General features: G+C 35.2%; 1 long non-coding RNA gene across 38 annotated transcripts in view; it reads right to left on the reverse strand.

Moving 5' to 3' along the window:
• LOC107149875 overlaps window positions 1-20,512 on the reverse strand; it is a 528,547-nt gene that overhangs the window by 299,117 nt on the left and 208,918 nt on the right. For 37 of the 38 annotated variants that reach the window (XR_007349161.1, XR_007349163.1, XR_007349165.1 and 34 more), the window contains one exon: window positions 308-386. The exons of the other annotated variant lie outside the window; for it this stretch is intronic. This is a non-coding gene — a long non-coding RNA (uncharacterized LOC107149875). The remainder of the gene's footprint in view (window positions 1-307; window positions 387-20,512) is intronic. 38 annotated transcript variants of the gene reach the window in all.

The raw sequence follows: 20,512 nt of genomic DNA on the forward strand, positions 1-20,512 counted from the left end.
CAAGAAGGATCAATACATGAAGAGCAGGAGGAGGCAGGGCAGCAGGGAGAAAGGAAGGCAATGGAGGTGGAGGGAAAGAAAAAAAAAAAACAACAACAAAAAACATATATGGGTGTATTATATTAACACTACAGAAAATCAAAGAGAGAGACAGAGATAGAGAACTTGAAATAATCTAGTTGAGGAAGAAAATAGCTTAGGAGACAATAGATTGAGACATTAAAACATTGAGAGAACAGAACACTGGTCTAGGATTCTATACCCAGTGAAATTATCCTTCAAGAGTATAAAAGAAATAAAGACTTACTCAGAAAGCACCCATAAGGCAGTTATGCTGGTAGTGAATTCTTCAGCATGAAGAAAAATAATATGTCAGGAGGTTGGATCTACATAAACAAAAAAAATTAGAATAAATGAAAAAGTGAATTTTATATAAAAAGAATGAACTTTAATTTTTATATAAAAAGAATGAGCAAATAAATAATAATTTAGGTTGGAAACTTCCAGGATGGAATACAGAATATTAAAAACTAGTCAAACTGCATTATAAATGCATAAAACCATCTCACCAAAGGGTATAAAAATCAAAAAGGTATGGATAATTTTTTTTTCTTTTTAGGGATTGAATTCTAGGTATTAAACTCAAGGGCAATTAAACACTGAGCCATATCCCCAGCCCTTTTTTATTTTATTTTTTTGTTTTGTTTTGAGACAGGGTTTCACTAGGTTGCTTACAGCCTCACTAAATTGCTGAGTCTGGCTTTGAACCTGTGATCCTCCTTCCTCAGCCTCTCCAGCTGCTAGGATTACAGGTATGCCCCAACATGCCTGGCCTGATAAATAATTTTAAAGTGGCTGTCTGTGAAACCCAAAGCAAGTTTTGTACTCTTATTGAAAAAAAAAATGCTTTCCACAGGGCTGCAGTTAAAAGAATTCTAAAGCCACTGTACAACGTGAGCACACACACACAATGGGTGGGTGAAATTTAACAGTTAAATGAGTGAATAGCAGATGCTAAAAGCCAGGTTTCTCTCTGTTGGGAAGGGAGGTTACAGATAAGCAAGGAGAAGCTAAAGATAGTTATGTGGTAATGAACTGGAATTGGATACATCAGAATAAGTGGATGGTTAGCTTGATATAAGTACATATAATGATATCTGCAGATAATGTGCATTTACAGGTTTATCATACATAGATGTATTTCCATGCTTTGTCATCTGAGAGGACCAAGTAGCAATCATACTCTAATAAATAATATTGAATTGCAATTCAAAACACAAAAGGAATGTTCATACTAATATAAATAAATTACTGAATAAAAAAGTGAAGAAGAGCTTACAAATTTCCCTTGCAGCAAAGTCTCAAACACTATGTGGATACTCTGCTTCCAAGGAGTAGAATATAACACTCCACTCTTAGTATGCTTTGTGTGTAATGACTTCCCTTAGAAGAGTAAAATATGCAAGAAGGGGGCACATAATTTAAGTGAAGAAAACTGACAAATTCTCCCTCACCCAGGTAGCCAAGTTCAACATGACTGGTGATCAGGCAGGTGCTCTGGAAATGATGGCATGAAAATTATATTTTACCTGTGTGGCCTTCTTTCCAAAGACCATAACACCTGTCTAATTACAAGCAAAAACACCAGACAAATCCCAATTCAGGGACATTCTCCCAAATAACTGACCAGTACTTCTAAAAACTGTCATAACCATGAAAACTAATGGAAGTCTGAGAAACTGAGCACTCTGCATGTATTCTAAGCAATCTTCACATAGACTGTGGAAGTAGGTATTGTTGATATCATTTCAAAAATCAAGGGCCAGCATAGAGAGGCCAAATATCTTGCCCATATTGATACAACTCATGAAACTGAGTAAGGACTCTCATACTGTTCACCTTGGAGCCCTGCTTAAGCATCCTGTCCACCCCCTGACCACACACATGGAATATATAAATATATCACACTAATGTGGAACAAGTGTCAGAGAAAAGGTGAGAATTATGCTGGTTTCTTTTTGGGATAGTGTCCCTCATAATTAGAGGATTAATTATGGACACTGCTGAGTTATTAACAGTGGCGAGATCTGAAAGTAGATTGCTTAGGGTAAAGTTACATCTATCCCACTTACCAACTTTATGTCTTGAAAAACTCATTTAAATTATATGCACCTTATTTTATTAATGACAGTTGGGAATAATAATGTGTTATCACTTAACATAGTAATGGTACATGGTAAACACTAAGTTAGATTAACCATATTTGTTGTTAAGGGAGGTGGTAATATTATTTGGTAGCTCTAGTCATGTCTTGTAGCATCTGTTTTATACAAACTCAACCCGTGTTTAACCTTTAACTTTGAGACCTTCAAGTTCTAAGCTACAGGGTTTGAATTTCTAACACTTTTCTACCACATAGGACAGCTGGCCTACAAATATGTTGAGAAATTGCTACCACATACAACATTACTTTGGGTATTGGGAACCCAGTGGTAAATACAAACAGATCCCTATTATGGGAATATCAGTCTCCTGTGCACTGAAGTATGATCCATGACATGAGGAAAAAGAACTTGACGTATAGAATTTCTCCTCATATGTTCCAGACCGAAACACAGAAAAGGCTCATTGTGACTTTAAACATAATAATACAGAGAAAGACCATAGTCCAAGGGATGTATAGCATCTGTCTCTATAAGAGGGCTCCTGGAAAAGAGGGCATTTGAATCAAATTAAGGAAAACATCATTCTGTTTCTTTTCATTCTGCATTTTAAGAACAAATTGGTCAAGTATGCAAAATGCAAAAGGAACAGTGTCACAATTATTTGTACACTACCTCTCAGTTGTTTAATCAAGCATTATCCGTCAAGCCTACTGTGAAATCCTTGACAATTCATAGGACTGTCCCCAATATTCTTGTGCTACTACTTGCCCCATGTACCAGAAGTTAACAGTCCTTTCACAGTGATGAGCAGGATTATTCAGTTACTTGAAAGGCATTGATTTAATCATTCACAGAATTCCTTTCCATCAATGCAAAATAATCTGATGTGAGTTAAAAGAAGCCTGGGCTTCTCAGATATCTCCAGAGCTGAGCATCATGCAACGTTTCCTAAGGAGCCACTCACTTTCATTGCCATTTATTATATTCTCACAAGAGAGTAATTCCCTCTTTTCATAGATAAGAAAACAACATTTCAAAGATTTTGTTCAGGGGCACAAAGTCAAGAGGGAGAAGTGGGGTTGGCATTCAGTCCTGCTAACCATATCTCCTCAAATATTTCTCACCTATTATCAGCATTCCCACTAATATGCCAAAAGCGTAGGTGCTATAGGGATAACGAATAGTTTCAAATATTGATTTTGCAAAATTCTCTGAGTGACTGTGGGAAGGTTAACTAATCTCTGTAAACCTTGACATTCTAATATATTTAAATATTATGCACATATACATTATTATAGAATATAGATTGTATGCATGTTATATCATATGAAATTAATATTTAATGTATGCTAGGTAGTTAGTACAGTGCCTCATACAAGGTAAATGCTCAACAAATAATTATTATTCTTTCTCTGAAAGAAGATGATTGAAAACCTCGGAATACACTATATTAAAATTGTGAGAAATAAATGAGTTCGCCTGGGAAACTGAATGTCATGGATGCAAGGCTGCCTGTAGGAATAAGGCTGACATAATGTTAATGTTGTTCTTCCTCTTGTGCTTAGATAAACTAAAACCTTGAAAGCTTGATTGTGTCTCAACATCAACAAGACAGCAAAGCCAAGTGTTTCTCCTTCCTTTAAGGGTGGGTCATTGTTCATTCAGGCTTAAAATGACTTCTTTTGAAATGCTGGTGAAAGCTTTTGACTTTATGGAAAAATCTGAATGGAGCAATTGTGGCATCTTCATCATATTAAAATTGACCTTAAATTAAAATGCGCGTGCACACACACACACAAACACACACACACAAAAAAAAACTTTATATGTAAACCTTACATATAAAATTTCCTCATATTAAAAAGGACCTTAATAGCTCAGGATTTTCTTCGCCTGTGGCCAGGGAAGCAACATGTTAACTGAACTATAAATAGCCAATTTGCATGATTAATTAAACAGTAAATGTAAGTTTTCATTTATTTCTACAAAGAGACACAATCAATGCTGCAATCAGAACAAGCCCGAGTAGGTTTGGGGTATAGGTCCCTTCTATGTAAAAATACTACTAATTCAGAACCCTGGGAAATATATTTGCAGAAAAAGATTATAAAAGTAATTCAAGAAGATTGTTTGGAGGCAAAACTTGTCATTTCTTGACAGGTAAGGGCAATTGAGGTGCTCTAGGCTTCCTAAAGAATAATGAGGTCTTTTGGAAAGAGCTTTCAGGAAGAGAGATCTCTAGATACACGTGCTAACATTCCTATATGGTCTCTCCTGGGAAGAGCTGAGGGGGCTGCTGGACAATAATAAATTAGCTTGTGCAAAGACTTTTCCTTACTTGTGAGTCCTGGTGCCCAGAAACAGTAAATTTGAATCAACTCACTGACAGTTTTACATGGGGCTTGAAAAACTGGATATTGCAAAAACCAACTTCAGTATCCCCCCCAGGCCTTTCTTCCACACACACAAAAAAAAAAAAAAAAAAAAAAAAACATTATTGACTTGAACAAGAGAACCTGAAAGGAAACGGTTTGAAATATTCTTTCATGTGGGAAGCTCAGGAAGATTTATAAGCACATCCCTGACCTTCTCCAAGACACATTTTGATTTAATCTCTTTCATATTCTGCTTTTGCAACAGCCTTCTTTGAAATTTTGTCAGGAGGTGTGGAATATAGCTCATGAATAAAATTTGCTTGACTCACAGGCTGCTGCTGAGCTGTGAGTTGTTTCAAGAGAAAGCAATTTAATGCCTTCATCCCAAGGGTGAGAGCCCGCCAAACTTCTCCAAACTCATAATATTAAGGATACCATCCAATATACCACCAGATCTACAAGCCCTGTTTCTTCCACAAAATCCCAACATACCACCCAAGTCCTGTTTTACTTCCCTGGCATATGCCTGTGTACGCCCCCCATCTGACCACCTCAGTCTTTCTGTTATTTGCATGCACCAAAGATATTTTTGCCTCAGTTCCTATGCTTATGTACAGTGTTTCTTTTTCCTAGGAGCTCCAGATTTCCAGGTTTTAAAATTTTATTTCAAAACCACATCTTTCCCCCCTTTACCAGACAGGTTTTTTCACATCATATACAATGAGTTTTATTACCTGTGAGGGAACATCTATCCATGATTCTAAAATAAATTGGATCCTTGTAGGATTTCTAAGAACTTACACTTTTGCTCAGAGACACTTGTATCATTTTTCACTGCCTGCATTTTGTTTTCATATTTACTGCTTGACTCTCTCAGATGGCTGGATCTTCTCAAAGCCAGGGACCAGATGTGGATATTGCATGAATACATTTGTGGCACATAGCACAGAGCAGAATGACTACTTAATGAACGCTGGTTGAAGTAACCTTTGAACAGTTTCCTAAGATGCTCCATGACATTTACTCTGAATTCTCCTTTTGGTGCCAGTGATATGGGTCTTTGATCATTAGCTCTTTTCTTTCCATAGCCCCTTTTCCTTCACAGACTGTTTGAGACATGAGGGAAGAATCAATTTTGTGGATGACTTCTGTGTCTAATTCCATATGTTCTGTATAGAGGGAATGTGGTCAATATATATTGGTTAAAGTATAAATCCAGAGTTAAATCTCAAATGTTTAAAGATCATGTTTTAAAAACATTGTAGAAAAAGGAAAACACTTATAGATAATACATTTTTCTAAGCTCTGCTGTGTTTGCAAAAAAAAAAAAAATCTTTTGGCAAATAAAGAAACTCACCTAAGTCCCTTCCCCCAAGCATGTTAATATTTGAATTGCCAGTAACACTATCCACATTCCCTGCTTTTTGACAATGAACAATATTTCCCTAGGTTTTAGGCCAAGGCAGCACAGGGTAAAGAAACCCTGACCTGGCTTTGTTATTACTTGAATAATCTTAGAGAACCACTTCCCACATGCAAACAAACAAACAACAACAACAACAAAAACCCCACTACTTTTCTTATAAATAGAACCCACTTGAATCAAATGTATGCAATATGATATGTCAATTACTATGTAATGTTTTGAACAACCAATAATAAAAATTAAAAAATAAATAAATAAATAGAATAGGACTGAAAATAAAATTTAGGAGCCATCTGTTCTTGTCTCCTACCCACTGAAAAAAATGAATCCTTGCCCCACTTCCTTTTGAAATATTCTTAATAAAAGGAGCTAACTTCTCTGCACATTCCTTTACCATTATGGTTGGAACTAATTATTAAAAAGAATTTCTTTATACTGAAATAAAATTGTATCAATGTTAGAATATCTTAAAACAAATATACTCAAAGATACTTTCCAGCACTCTAACTTCAGAAATATGAAAGAATAATGACTTTCTTTCCCCTACATACCACCTTATCCTCCTTTCTCAACCAATAACACACAAATGGATAACATACTGGTGTCTAAAAAAAAAAAGTACAGAGCAACACTAGCCAATGTAAGGCAGCATTTGGTAATGAAAAACAAGATACCTTTTATATAATGGCACTGGAGATATTCTAAGCCAATATTGGTCAAACATATATGATTTTCTTTTAGCTCACATGTTAATGAAAAATTTAGTTTCTGAAGTAAGACTGCCTGGGTTTCTAACCTATCTCTACCTCCACAAGTAATAAATGTGTGCTACTAGAAATTTGATCAAGAATTCTATACTTTGATTTCATGACCTGTAAAATTGAAATAGAAATAGCACTTGCCACCAAAGATTATTTTAAGGTAATTACAGTAGTGAAGTGAAGCTCTTAAAACCAACATAACAAATAAGTTGTCAATAAATGTCAGCCACAATTCTTATTTGCAGAACAGAAATAGGAGCACAGGATGTAGGGGAGGAGGAACCAGATGCAGAATAGAAGAAGACAGCCCCATGTGGGTGCCAGGAGGATACAAGGAGAGTCAAGATCTGGGTGTGTAACTAAAATTATCAGAGAACACAAAGGAATAGCTTAGTTCAGGATAATTTCCTCAAAGAAATTCCCAAGATAGGCCTGTTTGCAGGACTGGACCTTGGCTAGTTCCTAACAATTGAGCTCTGAGTACTGAGTGGTGTACTCAGTGAGTACCTTGTATGCTGGGGGGCTGGGGCCATGCTCTACCAGTTTTAGCACATAGTTTATGCTAAAAATGTTGTTGTTTATGGTGAGCATGTGGACTTTGTTTTGGGAACTGTGGTCATAAGACTACTAGTATCACATGCCTGCATGATTTTTATTAAGAACCTTGAGTTAGGCACATAGTCCCAGCCTGTAGTTTCAGCTATTCAGAAGACTGAGGCTAGAGGACTTGAGTTTGGGATTTGAGACTAGTCTGGGAGACATAGCAATACTCCATCTTAAAAGACAAATAAGAAACATCCTGGATACCAAGGGTCATATTGCTACTCTGGTTTGCAATACTCTTATGACATTTGTCACACATCACTGCTGGGAGAATTACCTAGGTCCCATGAGATTCTACCAGAGGAGGACCCTGTGATGCCTGCACACTATGCTTTACGCCAGGCCCCAGGAACCTTTTCCATTTTTGCCAAATTGATTTGCATCTTTTAAATGTAATGAACTGTATCTGCAAGCATGAAAGCTCTGAGTCTTTTGAATCTTTCCAGTAAACCATTAAGTCTGACAGTGTTCCTCAAGACCCTGACAGAACAGAGGAGTTCCAGCTCTTAACTAGATGCTCTGGGAGTTCTGTTAACTCCATTAAAATAGTAACATTTTTCCTTGAAGACATTTTCAAATTTCAGTGTTATTATCTTAACTATATATCAATGGATCCTATGAAATTTTTTTTTGTTATTGATGGGTCATTGCTGTTTTCATTAGGGATGATTGGTGACACCCCTTTTGGAACTTTATATAGACTATCATGAGGATACAACTCAACTCTGCAGACAAATGCCCATTTTGCATAGTTGCCCATATCCCAGGCTATCCTGAGTGCTAAGCTAAGAGTGCTCTCAAGAACAGGCATTGAGCTGGGGTGCAGTGGCGCTGCCTGTAATCCCAGAGGTTTGGGAGATTGCCAGTTCAAAATCAGCCTCAGTAATTTAGCAAGGCCCTAAGCAAACTAGTGAGACTGTCTCAAAAATTTTAAATAATTTTAAAAAGAGCTGGGGGTGTACGCCATGAGCAAGGTATTAAACTAAAAGGCAACAAAGATCAGTAAGCTATTTGATTAAAAAAATATACACTGTCCCATACATTATTCCACTACTTATAAGGTAATTTGGGATTATGAAGGATAGAAGTCTTCTTTCACTTTGTTACTTATTATAAATATCATGATTTTATGAAATATTTATTATAATAAGATATAATTTTTTATATTTTATTATAAGGATATTATTTATTAATATCCTTTTCTCTTTCTATTAAGAAATTGTTGACATTTTCACTATATATTATTTTTATAATAATTTAGTCCTTTGACTTAACTGTGCCCCGAATTAAGACATGACCTGCCTTCCAGGCTAGTTCTTGCCCATGGTGTTGATTTTTATTCCTCCTTTGCCTAAATGAAAGGAAAATTCTGAATTGCCTAGATGGCATGGGGGCTGTGTAAGTCAACAAAGGGAGAATTTCAATGCCTAAGGGTTTCCTTACCACAAGAAGACAGCATCAATATAAGGTTTTTTGAAAGCTACCATTGCACCTTGGGCTATTGTGGCATAGAACTTTCTAACTCTTAAGATTACGTAATTATATTTTCAATGTCTCCCAGTACTCTAAAGTTCACCACAGATGGGAACTATCTTCAATATTCTCCATTCTCCTTAAAATTGTCATTATCCAACCTGGTTACTAGGTTTGAGGAACTGGACTAATTTTAAAAATCTCTATCCTCCTTATTCCTCATCACACACAGCCCTAAGTTTGCTTGCTGTATTTGGTTATTCACTGAGCAATTTCTGTTTTCTTTAATAAAATCCTATTGTGCTAATCCATTTCCTGTTGCTAATAACACAATATCAAAGATTGGGTGCGTTACAAAAAAAAAAAAAAAAAAAAAAAAACAACGGTTTATTTTGGCTTGTGGTTCTAATCCATGGATGAGGGGGGTATATCTGGTGATAACTTTCCAGATGACAGACTCCAGAGGCAGCACAGATCATCACATTGCAGGAGATAGGTAATGTACAGGTGTGTCTTTGGTCTCTTTCTTCCTAAAAACTCACCAGTATTTAATCATCAAGGCTCCACAATGATGATTTTTGAATTCTTATCATGCCCAAAAGTTCCACCTTCAAACACCATAGTCAGATTAAATTTTCACCCACTTAATATGCCCCAGTGGGAATTAAACTCCAACATGAGTTTCAGAGGAGACAAACCATGTTCAAATCATGTAGCCCCTGTTTAGTAAACACATATTAGGTTAGCTTAGTCAAATGTGATACAGTTGACTCCAAACTAAACACATAACCTTCAACCTCAAGAAGCCTGGGTTAAGTGAAGAGGCCAACATTAAATAATTATTATAAAAATTAGAATTAAACCATGATGATGATACACACAAAGAAAACAGTAGAAATAATTGATATCATACTAGAAAGGGCCAGAGATCCCAGCCACACTAAAGACTTAGAGTTCAAGTCCATCCTGGAGAACAAGAAAACAAGGTGATACTTGTCTTAAAAGAAAAAAATAAATAAAAGAAGAAGAAGAAACAAGAACAATAGGAAGCCTTGGGCATGAAGGAAGTGGACAAGGAGCAGGATGGAGTAGAAGAGCAGGTTCAGAATTGCTACTTTATTTTAAAGGTCCAGGTTCCAATAAGAAACTGTGAAGCGTGCAAAGAAATATAAAGTAGAGCTTATATTGAAAAAGAAATAAGCAACACAAACTGCCTGTGAAAATAACCAGATGGCAGATTTTACAGAAAGTGAGTTCAAAATAGTTGTTTTAAATATGTTCAAAAAACTAAAGAAGAGCATGCTTCAATAAGTAAGGGGAGGCCTGGTGACATGCTGCATCACATAGAGAATGCCAAAGAAGAAAGAGAAAAAATGCACATATCCAAAGAACAAAATGAAGGTTTTTAGAGCTGAAAAGTAGAATTAGTGAAATTTAAAAAAAATTACCAGACAGGCACAATATATTTAAACCAGCAGAAACATTTTTAAAGTTAATAATAGATGCAGATGATATAAGTAAAAAATCACAGAGAAAATGAATTAGAAAGAAAAATTAATGGAGCCACCAAGAAATGTGACACACCATGCATAATGGAGTATGAAGAGAGCAGAGAGAAGACTTTGTGAGTGTGAGTGTGTGTGTGTGTGTGTGTGTGTATACTAATGGCAGTAAGCTACACAAATTTATTGACAATAACCTACATATCCTGGAGGTTCAAAGAACTCCAAGTAGGAAAAAATGCAAAGAAATCCACAAAAAGATGTAATATAATAAAAATTTTAAAAGTTAAAAATATGGAGAAAATCTTGAAAGGAACAAGTGAAAATTTTCTTATAGAATATGAACCAGAAAGATAAAAATCTGACTTCTTAGCAAATATTATGAAGGTCAAAATGCAATGGGATAATACACAGACATTTCTTGTTATTCATGGGAATTATGTTCTATGAAATCACCATAAACAAGAAATCAGAAATTTTGAATTTTGACTTCTAGAGGAAACATACATTTAGGTTCATCTAACTCTGATTACCACATGTTTGACAACCAAACATGCATTATATATATTTGCCAAACATGTATAAAAATAGTCCAGTCTCAGTGTTGTAAACCTGATTTTCCACAGAAACTTTTTCTTGTATAAGAATAAATAGTTGTCCTTTAAAGTTTTCAGCATCCTCAAGTTAAACATGGCAAAACCTTAGGTATGACCCCAAAAAACAAGAATAATAAGAGACAAAAATATTGACTTCATCAAAATAATAATTTAAAAATGTGCTTAAAAGACATCATCAATGAAATAAAAAAATAGCCCATAGGATTAGAAAAATATTTTGCAAATCATGTATTTTATAAGGGATTTATATCTAGGATACATAAAAGATGCGGAGAATTAAGCAATTATGAAAACTCATAATTCAATGAAGACATGAGCAAAGATCTAAATAGACATTTGTCCAAAAAAAGATACAAATGGCCAATTTCAGTTCTATACATAGATCTAAGAACAAGTCAAATATATTTAAGCTCAGAAGTGTGTGTGTGAATATTTATAGCAATATTATTCCTAAGATCCAACATGTGGACAGATCTAATGTGGCCATCAATGGATAGACACACAAAATGTGTTATGTCAGTACAATAGACAATTATTTGGCTATAATAAGCCACTACATGGACAAACCTTGAAAACATGATGGTCAGAGTAAGAAGCTAGATCTCAAAAGCCCACATTTTATGATTCTATTGATATGGATGTCCAGTATAGGGAAATCTCTAGTAACAGAATTTACCTATTGGTTGCTTAGGAGTGAAGGCAGAGGATGAAGTTGCTATCCAGAGGACACAGAATTTCCTTTTTGAAGTGATAAAAATGTCCTAAAATCAACTGGGGTAATGAAAAGTGAAAATACTCAAAATCATTACATTATAATTAAATATGAGAATTGCCTTTTACACTAATTATATCTCAATAAAGCTCTTTTTTATATAAAAGGAAAAAGACATCTCAAAGGCACAGACCTGGATACTGAGACTTCAATAAGAGTCTTAGTGGGGGATAAAAAAGTAGGGGAAGAGCATCTGAAAAAAATAATAAACCAATGCAAAGGCCCTGAGGTCTGAAAGAGCTCATTCGCCTGGTGGAACAGGATAAAAACTAACGTTGAGAGAGTGAATGTATCAAAATAAGAGAAACATGCGCTTGTGTTTGATATAAAGCAGGCAGGAATTTGATGGCCATATGAAGGATTGTAGGTTCATTCCAAAGTCAGATAAGTAAAATTGGAACGCTCTAGATGGAGAGAGATTTTGGGTCAAGTTTGTGACGAACAGATTGGAAGGATTGAATAGAGGTGGGCAGACAAGTTAGAAATATCTAATGAATCAGCCCTTGAAATTTATCAGATGCACAAGTTCACCTAATATCTTCTGTGTTACTACATGGGGGAAAAAGTTCCTTACTGCCAACAGACACTCAGAGGAAATGAAACCTGTATAAAATTTAAGGAGATACTTATTCCCTGGGCCCTGTGAGTGTAGGGTTAGCACCTGCAAGACCCTGAGAACAAGTTTGTCTATTTTGTGGTGCTAAGGATCAAATTCAGGGTTATGCACATACTAGGTAAGTGTGTGACCCCTAAATCACATCCCCAGTCTTTGAGTGCCTATTTAACTTTTAAAACTTTGTCCCCTACTGACCTTGCTTCCTTTGGTCCCATTCCTGATGGGAACCTTAGAGTGTCACCTAGAAGAAAAATCCATTGCCTACCAGATCTGAAAACAAACGCTAGTCTCTTGGCCCCTCTTGGGCTTAGGTTGGTCACTTGTAAAATGAGATTCATGTTATCTACTTCATAGTGTGGTTCTGGAGAATTAATTTTAAGAGATTACAATGGTGAAGCTCCCACCCAAAGGCCAAGGGATTTAAGAAGCACTCAATGACTGGCAGCTTCCTCTTCTAATACTATAAAAAAAATGGGTTATGTGGCTCCCTTGGTAACAAAAGTAGGTTTCAAAACAGAATTTTACAAGATCAGTTCCTTTATTTGAGACATAAATCTTTTTACCACTTGGCCCAAACCTACTTCTCCAGCCTCATTTCCTTATATTATAATTTCCCACAGGCCTCTAGGCTTCAGGCAAGCTGTAATTTTCACCCTTCTCAGAGCGTATAATATTAACTTTTTTTTTATATATCTCTATGTCTTTCTGAGCTTACTGTTCTTTTGATAGGTAATACCTATTCTTGTTTGTTTACCTAGCAAACTCTGACTTATGCAACCGTACTCTGGAAATGTGACCCGTGTATAAAGTTTTTAACCCTGTACGCTTAAGGAGAATTAATAGCCACTGTTATTTATATCCCATGACAATTTGTTTATATTTTATGAATTTCTCTACTGTGCTATGTTTGTATTTTTTTATGTTATATTATGGTCTGTTAATAGCACTCTAACAGATTACAGTGTTTCGAAGGCAGGAGTGATATTCTTTTAACTTTTGTAACCCCAGCAAGCAGCCATATGTTTTATTAAACATGGTATGTCCATATTAATTTATTCAATCATAAGTATTTGTGGGTTTCTATATGAGATAATCCTTATACCTGCCTGAAAATGATAATTAAAAGATAGAGAAGAAACTAAAGTAGAAAAAAAAATGGTTTAGATTCAGAAGCTATTACTGTAAACTGCTACCTTTAGACCACTACATCCTTATCTTTAAAATGAAAACATTAAAAAATCCTACCTCAGAAGATTTTCATTAAGGAACCTATTTACTAGCAGTCATTGAAAAGTAAAGCATTGTAGAGGTTTAGTTGCCATTCATAAAAGGTCTTGTTTTTTATTCATGTTATCACTTAATTTGGGAAAACTACAATTTATATGTATCCAAGTAAAACATGTTAATATTTCTAAAATTATAATGTTCAGTGCAATTAAAGATATGTACACCAATCATTCCATCAGTTTGTACTGTACTAAAAAAGGAGAGGAAGAATCATTATGGCCTGTGATAGTCAAGGAGTCTGCATCCAGGCCATGTGGCTGGTGACAGGTGGGACTTAAATGGAGAGGGAGGGGACTGCCTAGGCCTACTTGTGGTTCCAGAGTACTGACAAGGGGTACACAGATCAAAAGATGGTCTAGTTTGTGGGTGGTGATGGGAAGAAGAGTACACCCTCTGGTGAAAAATGAAAATAGTTATCTATTCAGAAAATGAGAGTTGATTAATATCATTCTGGAATGGGAAATGAGGCAAGAGAGTTGTTTGAATGAGGAATTGAAGAGTGCAAGATTGTTTCTAACCTGTACATGAAGTCCAATCTTTCTTCTACTGGCTCTTTTGTGTAAAGACTGTTGCTGTCTCTCCATATTCACTTCCACTGGTGCAAGTCAGAAATTTTGCCCTGCAGATTCCCCTAAGGACAGCTCCTATTGTTTTTGAACACAAACCAATGGGTTTCCTGAACCAGTTACCAGCCATTCACATGCACATGGCACAGTAGCTGTGAGGAAACTATCAGTACAGAAGTGAGGATACCACTACCGCCAAACAAGTAAATGGATCAATAAAAAATTTAAAAACATGGAACCAGAGCCTGTAGAGCCACACAGGGAGGTTTTTATAAGATGTTTTAATGAAAACACAAACTTTCTCAAACACTCTTTCCCTAGTTATTATTTATAAATAAGATTCTTCCAAATCTATCCAGCTCAGTCCTCCAATGATCAGCATGGCCGTTGTTTTTCAGTAGCCATATTATTAGCATAGCTTTATAAACCTCCACATGGAAACATGAAATCTATATACTGAATGAATTCAATCAAAACTCCCAAGGTGTTTTCTTTACTCACAATATTGTTCTTTCCTATGGAGGCTCTGCACTTGACAATCATCCCCCTGAAACCTGAATAAAATGAATAAATATGTACTTTAAAGAGATTTACCAGAAGAGAAAAATGTGAAAGAAGGCAATATTGAAAAGTTTTGATAATAGATCACAGGTTGGTATGTTATTGACTTGCTCCATCAAATAAGTTGATAAAAAAAAAAGCTTGGTTTCCTGAAAAGCTAAGGATATTGGTTAAGAATATGTGGAAATAATGTTTTATATTTTTTATGGAGTTCAACCCTCTGCCAAGAACAAATTTATTTCCTTCCCTGCACAGAACTGGCTGGAAAATCACAAGTGTTAGTGAAGTCCTGATATTCTTAGATTATATCAACTGCAATTTGTTTTATATGCTGTTCTATTATTTCACATATAAAATAAAATATGGGGTCCAGACTAATCTAGAGTCAGAGAACACAGAGAGGTCTCTTCTATCATAGCTTGAAAACTTTTATTACTCCTTATCAAACCAACTCAGGGGAAGTCACTTTTCTTTACAAGCCTATCGTGGTGGAGACACATATTTTAAATTCATAGTAGAATTAGTAATCATAAAGATAACAGAAATATCTACATGGTTAGAAGAAAGTAACATACACACACATTTATTAGCTCCTTTTATTAATAACAACTCCTACTTATTTGTATAATCTCATTTTACGTCTGTCTTTAATTGCCAACCACACAGGACTTCTTTAAACTCCTCTACATGCCTTGCACTTTCCCACCTAGGGAAATTTGGGTGCTGTTTTGTTTTACTTTACCTAGAGTTTCTCTTCACGATGTCACACAACAGTACTCAACTTCTCCCATTTCTTTGGATAGTATATCCTATTATGTGTCTGTTATTTCCTCTCTCTCTTTTGAAACTTCCCTCAAGCATATATGTAAGCTCACTGCCCCATACGTGCAGCATATGTTTAACCATTTCTGAAAGTGGGTCTTCATGGATTGAAAACTTCCCAAGGGCAGAAATAGCATTTCCATTTCTCAGAATTCTGAGAGCTCTGTTTGCCCCTCTAATGCTTCAAGAGCTAAAAGATCTTACCTCTGCTACAAAGAAAAAAAATATATATATATATACATACACATACATATATGCATATGGTCAGGTTTGGTGGCATAGGCCTATAATCCCAGAGGCTCGGGAGGCTGAGGCAGGAGGACAACAAGTACAAAGCCAGCCTCAGTAAAAGCAAAACATCAAGCAACTCAGTGAGACCTTGTCTCTAAATAAAATACCAAATAGCATGGGGATGTGGCCCAGTGGTCGAGTGCTCCTGAGTTCAATCCCTAGTACTCCCCACCTCAGTGTGTGTGTGTGTGTGTGTGTATTCAGAGTTTTCACCTGTGCTATCTATGGGTCCTGAATTTGTGTAAATATGAAATTGCTTTTAAAAAGTTTTAGAAAGGTGATAAATACTCGAATTGTAAATAAATTCATGCTATAAAATATTATATTTAGTTTCTCCTATGTACCTCACAAAAATATAATGAGAATAGTTAAGACTTGGATTAAATTGTTTTAATCAGACAGTGAAACTATGTGATGCACCCTGAGTTAACTTCTGTATTGGTGTTCATGCTGCTCATCCTTATGCCCAAAGAAGAAACGTTCTACAAGTTGGGAGAATAACAGTCATGAATTTAATTTCCTCTTAATCCTTTTATATAATTCTTGCTTCTCTTTGCTTTTGCTTAGTTTGAGTATTTCTGATTGTTATTTCTTGTGGGAGTGTTATGTTGCTTCAGTATCTCTCCAATGTATTTATGTTCCCTAGAATCCTTTATGAAAAATTTTGAGAAATAGTTTAATAAATACTATAAATACACAGAAAGAAAAAAGTAACATATATACACAGAACCCATGCTTCATTATTAGAAGGTAACATTTTGTGGAATGTTTTTCACAGTGCCAGTTATGGTACCATTCACGTAGATATTACCCAGTTACTTCTAAGGGAAAGTTATTCCATTGCTGCAATGCTTTAAGATATGAGTAGGAGGCCAGGCACAGTGATGCACTCCTGTATTCCTAGCGACTTGGGAGGCTGAGACAGAAGGATTACAAATTCAAGGCCAGCCTCAGCAACTTAGACCCTGTCTCAAATAGTAATAATAATAATAATAATAATAATAATAATAATTCAAAGGACTGGGAATGTAGCTCAGTGGTAAAGCACTGTCTAGGTAATATCTTCAGTCTAAGGAGGGGGTGGGGAGAGAGGGAAAGAATGGAGGGACAAATTAAAGAATGTTGCTCGTCACAGGAATGGCATAGAGTACTCTCAGGTGTGCTACTTGAAATTTTCTAAGACTCAAAGAAGGAGAAGGTGCTATCCTTGTATACTTTGCAGCCGAATGGTCATGGTTAGGCCACTCAACTTTGTTGCCTACTGACCATGAGACTGATCATTGCTGTGTTTCTTAAACTCTTTCAACCTCAGATTCTTCACCTGTAAAATGAAGATAATAGTATCTGAAATCTGCATTAATCAATTCATTGACACAATACTTAGGAAGTGCTTATGTTGTACCACACTTTGTCCAAGGGCTTGGCTGGTATTAGCCATTTAATTCTCAGAATGACACAGCTAATTTATTTCCCATTTTATAGATGAAAACAAGTGAGGCTAAGGGAGATTCAGTAAACGACTTAATTATGCAGTAAATGCATGGCTATGGAACATTCTAGCACAAATTTCACTGGTATGACATTGAAAGACATCCTCTTACAGTTTGTTACATCCTCTGGGAGGCCTCCTCTGCCTTTCTTCTGTGTCCCCTGAAAGCACTTTACTTGTTCTTCTTTCACAGCATATACCTCAATGCTGAGCTGTGTGTCCCACGCTTAACCAAAGCATATTGAATGCTAGCAGTGTGTCTTTCTCCTTCACTCCTCTCCTACCTATATAATCCTGTTGTTGGGAGAATAACTCAACAAATGAAGGAATACTTATTGTTCTATAAATTACATATCTTCATAGCAGAATGTGTTAGCATAAGGACTGTAGGAGCAGCAAAGTTGGGCAGACGAAGCTCATTACCTATTTAATATCCGTTTTTCCTTATTTACTTCCTAACAAAGAATAATTTTATATGGGTAGTAAGAGCCAAACTCAAATCTAAAAATAATTTTAAAAAAAATCACTCAGCTTTCCCTTGCAAGCGAAAGGGGTTATTAACCCAGGTATGACCAATTGTTTGTAAAATCAAGTCACCTGGATGTTTCTAGAAATGTTTTTACTTTTCTGATGTTGGCACTGCCCCCACCGCCTTCTCTTCCTTGCTTCTATTTTCTTTCTGCTCAGAATGTGGGCATAAGTCCAGGTAAGGTAAAAGTATCACACAAGTTTGAGAATTTGAGAATAAAATCTGCATTCTGTAAATGGCAAAGAATAAAAATCATAAAAGTAGAAGGAGCCTAGTGTCAATAGCAGACCTAGCTTACTTATATACAGAATCCTAATTACATGAGTGAAGTCATTTGATTAAGCCATTATAATCATGGTTTTATTATACACAACCAAATATATATCATTAGATGTAAAAAGATTTCCCAGCGTAGTTCCTTAAAAGAAAACTAGAAGAATAAGTGCTCAATTAGGGTACTAAAGAGGAAATTTTCTAATTTATCTCTTAAATTAAAATACTCAAAGACTTATAAAGCATTTGCCAAAAAAAAGACAAATTTCTGCCCTATATGTTGTAGGAAGTGAGTGGATAAGTGGTCATTTGTTTAAATACAAGTAGTAAATGAGAGAATTTTTACTTGCTGCTATTAAAAACAAGCATAATCTTAGCAAGACCATAATTTTAACATCATTCTAATAGTCAGCATTCAATTCCACTCTCACTTGAGTTCCAAGTATTGATGGTAAAGACCGAAGATTAAAACAGAAAACACAAAACTGTGAAGAATTTTAGTTTCAGTTCTATCCTTAATAACAAATAATCTGGACTCCCTCAACCTCAAGTTCCCCATGTTTGTCTTAGAAATAAAAAAAGCTACCAGCTCTGTTTATTTCAGTGCTCTTGTGAGAATCTAATCAGGCACTTTCTAAACTATAAAACATTATAGAGAAACAAAGTACGATTTCCACTAAACCAAAATTATTCTGTAATTTCCTTTTGACTCTTCAGTGTCAGGATTTTTCTAACCTAGTCATTAAGAAACAAAAATAACACTGAGGATATTGCTGAGAAATGAATTCAGGGAACTGGAAGACTAATGAGAAATAACAGACACAAATAAAATAATCACACAATTGGAATATAATTTGAGACTGTGGAAAGTACTATTATAGAAAGAGGAAGGTATTATAGTCCTGGTTTTATCTGGTTATTCTTTTTTTAAAAATATATTTGATTTGTTTGAATTAGTTATACATAAAAGTAGAATGTATTTTGACATATTATACATATATGGAGCATAACTTCTCATTCTTCTGGTTGTACGTGATGAGGAATTACATTGGTCATCTAATCACATGTGCACTTAAGAGAGTAATGTCAGATTCATTCTACTATCTTTCCTATTCCCAGGAACAACTCTTGCTTCCAATGTTTATTATGATAGTGAAATCTCTATGCCTGCCTACCATTGTTACAACTATTTAGGCAAAGTACATGCTGGGGATTTATTCCTTATTTTATTCAATCTCCTGAGTCTCCAATCTGTTTTTTTTTTATTTATTTATTTTAGTTGGAGATGCACACACAAATGTTTTACTTTATTTTATGTGGTGCTGAGGACTGAACCCAGTGCCTCTACAGGTGCCAGGCAAGTGCTCTACCAATGATGTCCAACTTCATTTGAGGTACAAACTTGTATTTTTTTCATCATTTGTTCTGCATTTGAAAAACATAAGATGTTAAAGCAAAAAATAGTGCATCACTGGAATTACAATATGTAATCATAATTTTGTGTAAAGACACCCACTTCTTTATACACAGGATAGAAAGAGCTGAGATATATGGATAGATACATACAATGCTTCTATATCATATTGGAATTAATTGTAAGTTAGAATTAACTTGAAGTTGACTGGGATGGTTAAGGATACAGATTATAAACCCTAACGCAGCATCAACAACAACAAAAGAAAAAAAAAAACTTCAGGGAAATATTATAGCTAGAAAGTCAGTATAGGAATTAAAATCTTATACTAGAAACATCTGTCTTATATAAAGGAAGGTAGTAAAGGAAGAATGGAGGAAAAACAATAGAGAGGTGAGACAAAGTGAAACAGCAAAATGGTACCTATAAAGTTCAACAGTAATCACATTGAATTTGAAAGTTCTGAACTACTCAAAGTCAGAAATTTTCTGAATGTACAAGTTTAAAATTCACCTAATAAGATGCTGCATATGTAAAATATGTACTTTAAATGCAAGCCAATATATTGAATTAAAAAGATTAAATAAGTAAATACAACATAGAGATACACTTTAATATTGAGGCAAATACACTTTGAAATTAAACAGAATAAAGAAACACAATGTGCAAACAGAGTAAGAGAGTTCACCTGGGTACGTGGAGATAAGAAAAAACAGACTAACATAGGAATATTACTAAAAAAATCAACAAGGGATGTTTCAAATTCATAAAACAGTAAATAAAGCAGAAAATGTAACTGCTATAAATGCATATTTTATAAATAGAACAACTGCAGATCAAAGCAAACAAAATAAAAAGGTGAAAATTAGTAAATCCAAAGAGTTACGTATCTCAAGATTTGTCTCAAAAATTGATAAACCAGATAGACAGAAAATCAATAAGTACACAGAAAATGTGAACATCATCCCCC

The sequence above is a fragment of the Marmota marmota genome, unplaced genomic scaffold (genome assembly GCF_001458135.2).
Source record: "Marmota marmota marmota unplaced genomic scaffold, marMar, whole genome shotgun sequence".
In the NCBI taxonomy this organism is placed as follows: Eukaryota; Metazoa; Chordata; class Mammalia; order Rodentia; family Sciuridae; genus Marmota; species Marmota marmota.